Source organism: Leptonychotes weddellii, chromosome X, assembly GCF_054177405.1.
Source record: "Leptonychotes weddellii isolate Sample4059 chromosome X, ASM5417740v2, whole genome shotgun sequence".
Lineage (NCBI taxonomy): Eukaryota > Metazoa > Chordata > Mammalia > Carnivora > Phocidae > Leptonychotes > Leptonychotes weddellii.
In genome coordinates this window covers 55,269,934-55,283,042 of record NC_138385.1, presented here as the reverse complement: position 1 = coordinate 55,283,042, position 13,109 = coordinate 55,269,934, and the positions used below count along the sequence as shown (strand labels likewise).

General features: G+C 38.2%; 1 protein-coding gene across 5 annotated transcripts in view; it reads right to left on the bottom strand.

Moving 5' to 3' along the window:
• ABCB7 (ATP binding cassette subfamily B member 7) overlaps positions 1-13,109 on the bottom strand; it is a 166,071-nt gene that overhangs the window by 121,230 nt on the left and 31,732 nt on the right. The window lies entirely within an intron of this gene.

Below are 13,109 nucleotides of genomic sequence, written 5' to 3'. Positions count from 1 at the left end.
AACACACAGGCAACAAAAGAAAAAGAGACAAACTAGATTTCATCAAAATTAAAAACTATATAAAAGGATACTGTCAACAGAGTAAAAGGCAATCCATGGAATGAGAGAAACTATTTAAAAATCACATTAATATCCACAATATATAAAGAACTCCTATACTAGGGAACAACAAAGAAAAGCTCAAAAATTGAGTGAAAGATTTCAATATACATTTCCTCAAAGAAGATATAAAAATGGGCAATAACCATATGAAGAGATGCTCAACATTATGAATCATGAGAAGATTGCATATCAAAATCACAATGAGATACCACTTCACACTCTTTAGGATGGCTATGATAAAACAAAAAAACACAAACAGAAAATAACCAGTGTTGGCAAGGATAATAAGAAACTGGAACTCTTGTGCTTTCCTGGTGAGAAGGTAAATGGTGTAGTCACTGTGGAAAACACAACAGCAGTTCCTCAAAACATTAAAAATAGGATTACCATATGATCTAGCTGCTCCACTTTTGGGTATATAACCAAAATAATTCAAAGCAGGAATTCAGACACTTGTACATCCACATTCACATTATTCACAATACCCAAAAGGTGGAAGCAACTCAGTGTCCACTGACAGATGAACAGATGATAAACAAAATGTAGTAAATGCATAAAATGGAATACTATACAGCCTTAAAAAGGAAGGAAATCCAGACACATGCTATAACATGGATGAACCCTGATAACATTATTCTAAGTAAAAATACTAGTCACAAAAAGACAATATAAATATTTTATGATTCCACTTATATGAAGTACCTAGAATAATCAAATTTATAGAGACAGAAAGACGAATGGTGGTTGCCAGAGGTAGGAAAAAGAAGGGAAGAGAACTAATTAGTATTTAATGGGTACAGAGTATCAATTGGTAAAGATGAAAAAGTTGTAGACATGGACGATAGTGATCATTGCACAACAATATGAATATACTTAATGCTACAGAGCTGTACATTTCAAAATGGTGAAAGTGAAAAATGTTATATATATTTAACTATAAAAAATGACCCAAATTTTAAAAAGAAACCAACATATCAGAACATATGCAATGCAATGAAAGCAGTGCTCAGAGGGAAAACTGTAGCACTAAAAGCCTACATTAAAAACACAGACATATTTCCAATAAATAACCTAACTTTACATCTTAAGTTGAAAAAGAAGACTAAATTCAAAGACACTAGAAGAAAGGAAACAATAAAGATACGAGGGGAGATAAATGAAAGAAAGAAAAAAGAACAAAACAGCAATGAAAGTAAAAGTTCATCCTTTGGCAGGAGGGAGGTTAAGATGGCGGAGTAGGGTAACTGTAAGTCTGACTCCTCACTCGAACACAGCTAGATAAATATCAAATCATTCTGAACACGCAAGAAATCAATAGGAAGTCTTAAAGAATGCTGCTGCACTTCTATAAACCAGAAAAACTACCTGTTGAAGGTGGCACTGTGGAGAGTTGATACATGGGAGATAAGAGTGGTGGGCGCTCCCCAGGTGAGGGAGCCCTGACTGAAGACAGAGTAGCAAGAGAGAAGGAGAAGAGAGAGAAAAAGCGTGGAAGAAAAAAAATGAAAACTCGTGCAGAGGACTACACAAGAAAACTATTGCTCAAAACAACTGACGGGGGGAAAAGAAGAAGGCTACAATACTGCTAGTTTTCTATAAACAGCAAAGCACATATTCCGCGGTTTCAGAAGTTTGTGACATACCCAGGTTCACACCTGGGGAGCTGAGTGGTGCTCCAGTGGGGGAGCAGAGCTGAGCCCCAGGAGCAAACAGCCTGCAGATCCCCAGGGCCACACGGGGAGAAGCAGTTCTCTTGCTTGCAATGCATTTGGGAGAGGTGATATGGCATCTCTGTGGGCAAAAGACCCTGTGGGGACATCCAGCTGCCCAACCCACTAGTATAAGAAAAAAGACTCCAGCTGAGGACTACAAACCCAGGTACGGGCTGTGTGTTGCAATTTCCATAAACACCAAGGGCTGCATGGTCTTGCAACAGTCTTCTGGGACAAGCCAGCACCAGAAACAGCTTGAAGGCATTTGGGAGTGGTGATATGGCCTCTCTGTGGGCAAAGGCAAAGTGACATTGAGCTGCCCTGCCCACCAGTACAGGAAAAAAGACACTGGCTGGGGTCTACAAAATCTGCCACTGGCTGTGTATTGCAATTCACCATGACTCTCAACTGCTGCACCATTCTTCCACTGTCTTCTGCTACAAGCCAGCACTGTACACAATGCAGGGAAACCCTCCCCCAGAGGATCAGTGCAGATCTGCACCTCAGGGGTCTCTAAAGCGTGGGGTTTTGAAACACAGCCCCACTTGACAAAAAACACAGGAGTGCTGTGCCATTTGGCAGGCAGACAGCTCCAACACAAACAGGGTTGAGGCGGGGATCTGAAAGAAACCAGGAACGCAGGAGGGGTCACTGTTTGCATGTCTCTGAGGGCTCATTAAAGAGGAGTGGTGCCCATTTCCCCACTGCAGAGACAAGAGAACACTGCAAAACCATTTTCTCCTTGCACCCACCAGCATGATCCACCTCAATGAGCTAAATAGCACCAAGTGGATTACAGGCCACTATACCTAGCCCGCCCCCTCCCCCTGCCAAGCAGGCACACTTCTACTAGAGGAATTCCACCTGAAAATCAGAGCAATTGGTCCCTCCCGAAAAAAACCAGCACAATCCCCTCACCCACACCAAGTCTGCTTATTATACAGTGCTGCAAAGCTTTAGCTCTAGGATCTAGTTTCCTCTGAGTTTTTTGTTCTTTGTTTGATATTTGTTTCTTCTTTTTTTTTTTTTGGTTTTTGTCTGTTTTGTTTTGTTTCCTTTTTTAAATACAAAAACAACATTTATTATTTTCTTTTATTTTACATATTTTTTATTTTATTTTTTGTTTTTGTTTCTTTTTCTTCTCTTTCTACCTTTTTTTTGTAACAAGCTTCCCATAAAAAGCAGACCAAAACACACCTAGAATCTAGCTTCCTTTATGTATTCTATTTTATTAATTTTTTTTAAATTATTATTTTTATTTTTGTTGTTTTATTATTTTTTTCCTCCAAAATGATGAGACAAAGGATTTTACCCCAAAAGGAAGAACAGGAAGAAATGATGGCCAGCATTTATTTAATCAATGGAGATATAAGTAAGATGTCTGAAATAGAATTTAAAACAATTATATGGCTACTAGCTGGACTTGAGAAAAGCATAGAAGACACCAGAGACTCCCTTATTGCAGACATAAAAGAACTAAAATCTAGTCAGGCCAAAATTAAAATTGCTATAACCGAGATGCAAGCCCAAATGGAGGCCATAAAAATGAGAACGGACGAAGCAGAGAAACAAATCAGTGATATAGAAGATAAAATAATGGAAAATAATGAAGCTGAAAAGAAGAAGAAAACAATGGTAATGGATCACGAAGGGAGACTTAGGTACCTCAATGACTTATTAAAACAGAATAACATCTGCATCATAGAAGTCCCCGAAGATGAAGAGAGAAAAAAGGGGCAGGAGGTTTACTGTATCTGAAAATTCCCCTAATCTGGGGAAGGATTCAGCCATCAAAATCCAAGTAGCACAGAGAACTCCCATTAAATTAAACAAAAATCAATGATCACCAAGGCATATCATAATCAAATTCACAAAATACACAGACAAGTAAAGAATCCTGAAAGCAGCAAGGAAAAAAAAACCCTTAACCTATAAGGGAAGACAGACCAGATTCACAGCAGATCTCGCCACAGAAACTTGGCAGGCCAGAAGAGAATGGAAGGGTATGTTCAAATTGCTGAATGGGAAAAATCTGCAGCCAAGAATTCCTTATCCAGCAAGGCTGTCATTCAGAATAGGAGAGATAGAATTTCCCAGACAAACAAAAACTAAAGAAATTTGTGACCACTAAACCATCCCTGCAAGAAATATTGAGGATTCTGTGAGTGGGGGAAAAGAACGAACGCAAGAAAGACTAGAAAGGACCAGAGAACATCATCAGAAACACCAACTCTACAGATAACACAATGACACTAAATTCTTATCTTCCAATAAACACTCTGAATGTAAACAGACTAAAATTTCCAATCAAAAGACATAGGGTATCAGAATATATAGAAAAAAAGATCTATATGCTTCCTTTACAAGAGACTCATTTTAGACCTAAAGCATCTGAAAACTGTAAGTGAGTGAATGGATAACCATCTATCATGCAAATGGACATCAAAAGAAAGCTGGAGTAGGCATCCATATATCAGCTAAACTAGATTTTAAAACAAAGACTGCAACAAGAAATGAAGAAGGGCCTTATATCATAACTAAGGAGTCTATACATCAAGATGATCTAATAATTGAAAATATTTATACACCTAACTTGGTAGTACCCAAATATATAAATCAATTACTAAAAAACTTAAGAGAAACTCATTGATAATAATACAATAATAGTAGGGGACTTTAACACCCCACTCACAGCAATGGACAGATCATCTAAGCAGAAGATCAAAAAGGAAACAATGACATTAAATGACACACTAGACCAGATGGACTTAACAGATACATTCAGAACATTTCATTCTAAAGCAGCACAGTACACATTCTTTTTGAATGCAGTGGAACACTCTCCAGAATAGATCACATACTGGGTCACAAATCAGCCCTAAACAAGTACAAAAAGACTGATATCATACCATGCATATTTTTGGACCACAACACTGGGAAACTTGAAGTCAAACAGAAGAAAAAATTTGGAAAGACCTCAAATACATGGACCCTCAACAAATAGGATACATGGAACATACCTCAACATCATAAAGGTCACATATAGAAGACTCACAGCTAATATCATCCTCACTGCGGAAAAATTGAGAGCCCTTCTCCTACAGTCAGGAACAAGACAGGTATGTCCACTCTCACCATTACTATTTAACATACTACTAGAAGTCTTAGGATAAGCAATGAGACAACACAAAGAAAAAAAAAGGCATCCAAAATGGCAAGAAGTCAAACTTCCACTATTTGCATATGACATGATACTCTATGTAGAAAACCTAAAAGATTCCAAAAAATTGCTAAAACTAATACATGAATTCAGCAAAGCTGCAGGATATAAAATCAATGGGCAGAAATCTGTTGCATTTCTCTACACGAATAATGAAGCAGCAGAAAGAGATATCAAGAACTGATCCCATTTACAACTGCACCAAAAACAGACAGATACCTAGGAATAAACTTAACTAAAAAATGTAAAAGATATTTATGCTGAAACCTATAACACTTATGAAATAAATTGAAGAGGACACAAAAAAATGGGAAAAGCATTCCATGCTCAAGGATTGGAAGAACATATATTGTTAAAATATCTATACTACCCAATGTAATCCACACATTTAATGCAATCCCTATCAAAATACCACCAGTATTTTTCACAGAGCTAGAACAAACAATTCTAAAATTTGTATGGAACCACAAAAGACCCCAAATAGCCAAAGCAATCCTGAAAAAAAAAAATAACTGAGGCATTACGATTCTGGATTTCAAACTATATTACAAAGCCATACTCATCAAGACAGTATGGTAGTGGCATAAAAGTAGAAACAAACATCAATGGGACAGAACAGAGAACCCAGAATTGGAACCACAACCATACTAATCTTTGATAAAGCAGGAAAGAATATCCAATGGAAAAAAGTCTCTTCAACGAACGGTGTTAAGAAAACTGGACAGCAACATGCAGAAGAACGAAACGGGACCACTTTCCTATACCATACACAAAAATAAATTCAAAATGGATGAAAGACCTAAATATGAGACAAGGAGCCATCAAAATTCTAAGGAACACAGGCAGCAACCTCTTTGACCTCAGCCGTAGCAACCTATTAGACATTTTGCTGAAGGCAAGGGAAACAAAAGCAAAAGTTAACTATTGGAACTTCATCAAAATAAAAAGATTCTGCACAGCAAAGGAAGCAATCAACAAAACTAAAAGGCAGCCTATGGAGGGAGAGAAGATATTTGCAAATGACATATCTAGTAAAGGGTTGATACCCAAAATCTATAAAGAACTTATCAAATTCAACACCCAAAAAACAAATAATCCAGTTAAGAAATGGGCAGAAGACATGAATAGACACTTTTCCAAAGAAGACACACAGATGGCTAACAGACACATGAAAAGATGCTCAACATCACTCATCATCAGGGAAATACAAATCAAAACTACAATGAGATATCACCTCACAACCTGTCAGATGCCTAAAATTAACAACACAAGAAACAACAGGTGTTGGAAAGGATGCAGAGAAATGGGAACCCTCTTACACTGTTGGTGAGAATGCAAACTGGTGCAGCCACTCTGGAAAACAGTATGGAGGTTCCTCAAAAAAGTTAAAAATACAACTACCATATGACCTAGCAATTGCACTACTAGGTATTTTTACCCAAAGGATAAAAAAAATACAGATTCAAAGTTATACATGTACTCTGATGTTTATATTAGCATTACCAACAATAGGCAAACTATGGAGATACCCCACCAATGTCCATCAACTGATGAATGGATAAAGAAGCTGTGGTACATATATATATAATGGAATATTACTCAGACATCAAAAAATGAAATCTTGTTGTTTGCAACTACATAGATGGAGCTAGAGTGTATTATGCTAAGTGAAATAAGTCAGTTAGAGAAAGACAAATACCATGTGATCTCATATGTGAAATTTAAGAAAGAAAACAGATGAACATATGGGAAGGGGATAAGGGAGAAAGGGAAATAAAGCATAAGAGACTCTTTTTTTACTTACTTAAAGCTTTTATTTTTTTTAACTTAAATTAAATTAAATAACATATAATGTATTATTCGTTTCAGGGGTACAGGTCTGTGATTCATCAGTCTTATATAATACCCACTGCTCATCACAATACATACCCTCCCCAATGACCATAAGAGACTCTTAACAAGAGAGAACAAACTGAGGGTTGATGGAGGGAGGTTGGTGGGGAGATGGGATAGATAGGTGAAGGGTATTAAGTAGGGCACTTGTGATGAGCACTGGGTGTTGAATGTAAGTAATGAATCTCTGAATTCTACTCCAGAAACCAATATTGCACTGCATGTTACCTAAGTAAAAATTTTAAAAATTTCATTCTCTGAAAACATCAACAAAATTGACAAACTTTTAGTTAGAATGACAAAGAATAAAAAAAGAAAAAGATACACACAATTAAAATAAAAAATGAAAGGAACATTATTGACCTTATAGAAATAACAAGGACAAACAACAATATCACAACAAGTAAGATAAACTAGATAATAAGAACAAATTCTTATTATAATATAAATTACCAAACACAAGTTACTTTAAGAAGAAATAGAAAATCTGAATAGACCCACAACAAAGACACTGAATCAGTAATGAAAAATTTTGAATAAAAAAGTCCTAGATCATATGGCTTCACTGGTGACTTCTACAAGTATTTCAAGAAAAAATAACATATCTTTCTCAAACTCTTATAAAAAAAAAAAATTTAAATGGAGTGAATACTTCCTATCTCATTCTATAAAGCTAGCATTACCTGCATACCAAAGCCCGATAAAGACACTAGAAAAAACTATACAACAAAATTCCTTATTATAGATGTAAAAGCCTTAACAAACAACAAACAAATTGAATTAAGAAGCATGTTCAAAGTATTATACATCATGACCAGGTGGGATTTATCCCAGAAAAGCTACAGTGGTTCAATATAAGATAATGAATCAATACAAAAACTCATACTATCAGCTGGGTAGGAACATGGGAAAATGGCAGAGCAGGAGGATCCTGAGTTCACTATGTCCCACATTTTCAAGTATATATAATTTACACCCAAGGCAATAAACCAGACAGTGATCCAAAGACTGGCAGAACAAACTCCACAACTACACACAGGAAAGATGCTACATCTGAAAGGTTACGAAGGTCAGAAAGGCAGAGGGAGGGAACTGTGCACACAGAGAGGGCAGAGAAATGGGACTATGCAACAGGGAACTCACACTGGGAAGACTAACCTCCATAGCATTTGGCTTTAAAACCAGAGGGGCTGAGTTCTATGAGTTTGTATAACCAATGTGTCTTGGACCCTGGAACTTTAGAGGTCAGCTAACTCAGCACGCCAAACCAGAAGGTCAAGTGATAGCTGGGTGACTGCCCTAAAAGAGACAGCAGCCTGAGAGGAGAGACAACATAAAAAGGGCAGTTTCCACAGTGCTGCAGGCAAATAGGAGACAGATCTGTGCAAACTGATTTCAGCGTGTGTTGTGCAACATCTCTGAAAATGAGAAAGTTGGCATGTGCCATTTTCCTCCCCTACCCCCCAGCATAAACACAGACACCTGCAGGAGACAGAGCCCCACAGACACTTGCTACCTAACCTGCTGGCAGTGGCTACTACCACAAGTTCTCCTGCCTACTGCTAACTACAAGCCTGCTAACCTCGACCCTAGGCTCAGAGCAAATTTTGTTAAAGCCCAGCCACCAGGTGCACAGCAGTGGTTGAGTGCCATACCCATCCACCCCACCACGCCCAACCCTGTGCCCCTATGCATCATCATGCCCCACACCCAGCCTCATGTCCCCAGTTGCCCAAATATACCACAGCACTTCAGGGAATCTAGGAAAGGACTAATGGCCCAGAGCAAATTTGATTAACACTATGGCCCCAATCTCAAGTTCCCTGGCAGGCATGCATCCTAAAAGCAGGCCTGTCTGGGTCCCACTAACACCACAGAGAGGAAGCAAAGAACACAAAAGGCACAGTCAGTGCACACAACAGCACTGAAAATAAAAATGATGCAGACACAACACCAAGACATAAACCAAACACATAGGATACTCTCCCCAAGTGTCAAGTTCTGGTGAACAGGGGACACTGCACTGCAGATGACACCAAGACTTATTCTTCATATAATCACTACTTTTAAGAGCAGAAGACACAACTGACTTTCTCACCACACAGAAACAGAGAGGCAAACAAAATGATGAGACAGAGAAATTTATCCTGAATGAAACAACAGGGCAATGGACAGTCAGAGAACTAAGCAAAACAGATATAAGTAACATGCCTGATAGAGAATTTGAAGCAGTGATCAGAAGGATACTCACTAGACTTGAGAAGAGAATGGAAGACATGAGTGAGACACAGATAAGGAATAACAGAGGACAAATAAAGGGCACAATAAATGAAACGAGAAACACACTTAATGGGGCGCCTGGGTGGCTCAGATGGTTAAGCGACCACCTTGGGCTCAGATCATGATCCCAGAGTACTGGGATCGAGCCCCGCATCAGGCTCCCTGCTCAGCGGGGGGCCTGCTTCTCCCCCTCCCTCTGCTTCTCCCCCTGCTCATATTCTCTCTCTCTCGATCTCTGTGTCTCGAATGAATAAATTAAAAAAACCTTTAAAAAAAAAAGAGAAACACTTGATGTAATTAACAGCAGGATGGAAGAAGCAGAGGAACAAATTAGTGACATAGAAGATAAACTAATAGAAAGTAACCAAAAAGAACAAAAAAGAAAGAAAAGAATTAGACGAAACAAAAATAGAATTTGGGGGGTGCCTGGGTGGCTCAGTTGGTTAAGCGACTGCCTTCGGCTCAGGTCATGATCCTGGAGGCCCTGGATCGAGTCCCGCATCGGGCTCCCTACTCGGCAGGGAGTCTGCTTCTCCCTCTGACCCTCCCCCCTCTCATGTGCTCTCTCTCTCTCTCTCATTCTGTCTCAAATAAATAAAATCTTAAAAAAAAAGAATTTGGAAACTCAGTGACTCCATCAAACATAATAAAATTCATATTACAGAACTCCGTGAAGAGGAGACAAAAGAAGGGGGAAGAAAATGTATTTGAAGAAATAATAGCTGAAAACTTCCCTAATATGGGAAAGGAAACAGATATCCAGATACACAAGGATGAGAAAGCGCAACAAAATCAACAAAAGGAGACCCACACCAAACCATATTGTAATTAAATTGGCAAAATAGAGTGATAAAGAAAAAATTCTTCAAATCGGCAAGAAAAAGATGTCAGTAACTTACAAGGGAAGAGCCAGAAGACGTAGGATGTTTTTGAATAGAAACATTGCAAGTCAGAAAAGATTGTCACGATATAGTCAAAGTTCTGAATGTGAAAAATCTGCAGCCAAGAATACTCTACATACCAAGGCATCATTCAGAATAGAAGGGGAGACAGAGTTTCCCTGACAGAAGTTTGTGATCATGAAAACAGCTCTGCAAGAAATATTAAAAAGGACTCTGAGTGGAAAGGAGACACCTAAAGTGATAGTATAGAGGAAGGAAACACAAAAGCAGTAAAAATGAATATTCAAGGAGCTCACAATAAAGGATATAAAATATAATATATACCTAAAATGTAGGGACGAGAGAAAAAAGAATGGTTCAAATTTAAACAACCATCAACTTAATAGAGACTCTGAAATGCAGAAAAGGTTATATACAAACCTAATCATCACCAAAACCACTAATAAATATGCAAAGAATAAAGAGAAAGAAATCCAAATATATCACTAAATCAGCAAAAAATGAAAGAAAGGATGAAAAGAATATTTTCAGAAACAATGATGAAACAAGTAATAAAATGGCAATAAATAAATATCTACCAATGATTACTTTGAATGTAAATAGACTGAATGCTCAAATCAAAAGATAAACGGTGAAATAATGGATTAAAAAAAAGGACCCATCTAGGGACGCCTGGGTGGCTCAGTCGGTTAGGCGGCTGCCTTCAGCCCGGGTCATGATCCTGGGGTCCTGGGATCGAGTCCCGCATCGGGCTCCTTGCTCGGCGGGGAGCCTGCTTCTCCCTCTCTCTCCCTCTGCTTGTGCTCTCTCTGTCAAATAAATAAAATCTTTAAAAAAAAAAAAAAAAAAGGACCCATCTATATGCTAGCTAAAAGTTAGACCTAGAGACATCTGCAGATTGAAACTGAAGGATGGAGAAACATCTATCACAAAAATGGATATCAAAAAAAAAAAAAAAAAGTCGAGTAGTCTGACAAAACAGACACGTTATTTTATTTATTTATTTATTTTTACTGCATACCAACTTTAAATTTTTACTAGGGCTTCCCAGAATAGTTTTTTCCCCAAAGTTCTTATTTAAGTTCCACATAGTTAACATACAGTGTAACATCAGTTTCAGGTGTAGAATTTAGTAATTCATCACTTATATACAACATCCAGTGCCAATCACAAGTACCCTCCTTAATATCCATCACCAATTTAACCCATCCCCCTGCCTACCTCCCCTACATCAACCCTAATTTTTTCTCTATAGTTGAGTCTGTTTTATGGTTTGACTCTCTCTATTTTTTCTCTTATGTTCACCTGATTTCTTTTGTAAATTCCACATACGAGAGAAATCATATGGTATTTGTCTTTCTCTGACATATTTCCCTTAGGATAATACCCTCTAGCCCATCGACCCTGTTGCAATGACAAGATTTCATTCTTCTTTATGCCTGAGTAATATTCCAGTGTGTGTGTGTGTGTGTGTGTGCGCGCGTGTGTGTGTGTGTGTACATACCACATATTCATTCATTAGTTGATGGACATTTGGGCTCTAAAAGACTGTAACAAGAAAGTCACTACGTAATAATAAAGGGAATGCCCAACAAGAAAGTATAACAATTGTGAAAATTTATGCACCCAACACAGGAGCACCCAAATCCATAAAAACAGTTAATAACAAACATAAAAGATCTAACTGATAATACTAGTAGGGAAATTTAACACCCCACTTAAATCAATAAACAGATCATATGAATAGAACATCTTATTTTTTAAAGGTTTATAATTTATTTGAGGGAGAGAGAGAGAGAGAAAGAGAGCAAGAGAGAGGAAATGGGAGAAGGAGCATAGGGAGAGAATATCCAAGCAGACACCCGCTGAGCATAGAGCCTGATGCGGAATTCAATCTCATGAACCATAAGATCATGACCTGAGCTGAAACCAAGAGTCAGGTGCCCAACCAACTAAGCCACCCAGGCACCCCTGAATAGAACATTAACAAGGAAACAATAGCTTGGAATGACACACTGGAAAAGATGGACTTGGCAGATACTTTCACAACCTTCCAACCTAAGACAGGAAAATACACATTCTTTTTATAGGCATAGAGAACATTCTCTAGAACAGATCACATGGTAGCCCACAAAACAAACCTCAAGAATTCAGAAAATTGAAATCATACCGTGAATATTTTTTTAACTTTATTATGTTACATTAGTCACCATACAATATCTCATTAGTTTTTGATGTAGTGATCCATGATTCATTGTTTCTGTATAACACCCAGTGCTCCATGCAATATGTGCCCTCCTTAATACCAATCACCAGGCTAACCCATCCCCCCAGCCCCATCCCCTCTAAAACCCTCACTTTGTTTCTTGGAGTCCATAGTCTCTCATAGATCGTCTCCCCGTCCAATTTCCCCCCTTTCATTATTCCCTTCTTTCTCCTAATGACCTCCATGCTATTCCTTATGTTCCACAAGTAAGTGAAACCATAAGATAATTACCTTTCTCTGCTTGACTTACTTCACTTAGCATAATCTCCTCCAGTCTAATCCATATTGATGTAGAAGTTGGGTATTCATCCTTTCTGATGGCTGAGTAATATTCCATTGTATATATGGACCACATCTTCTTTATCCATTCATCTGTTGAAGGGCATCTTGGCTCCCTCCCCAATTTGGCTTTTACAGACATTGCTGCTATGAACACTGGGGTGCATATGGCTCTTCTTTTCACTACATCTGTATCTTTGGGGTAAATACCCAGGAGTGCAATTGCTGGGTCATAGGGTAGCTCTATTTTTAAATTTTTGAGGCACCTCCACACTGTTTTCCAAAGTGGCTGTACCAACTTGCATTCCCACCAACAGTGTAAGAGGGTTCCCCTTTCTCCACAACCTCTCCAACATTTGTTGTTTCTTTCCCTGTCCATTTTGGCCATTCTAACTGGTGTAAGGTGGTATCTCAATGTGGTTTTGATTTGAATTTCCCTGATGGCTAATGATGAT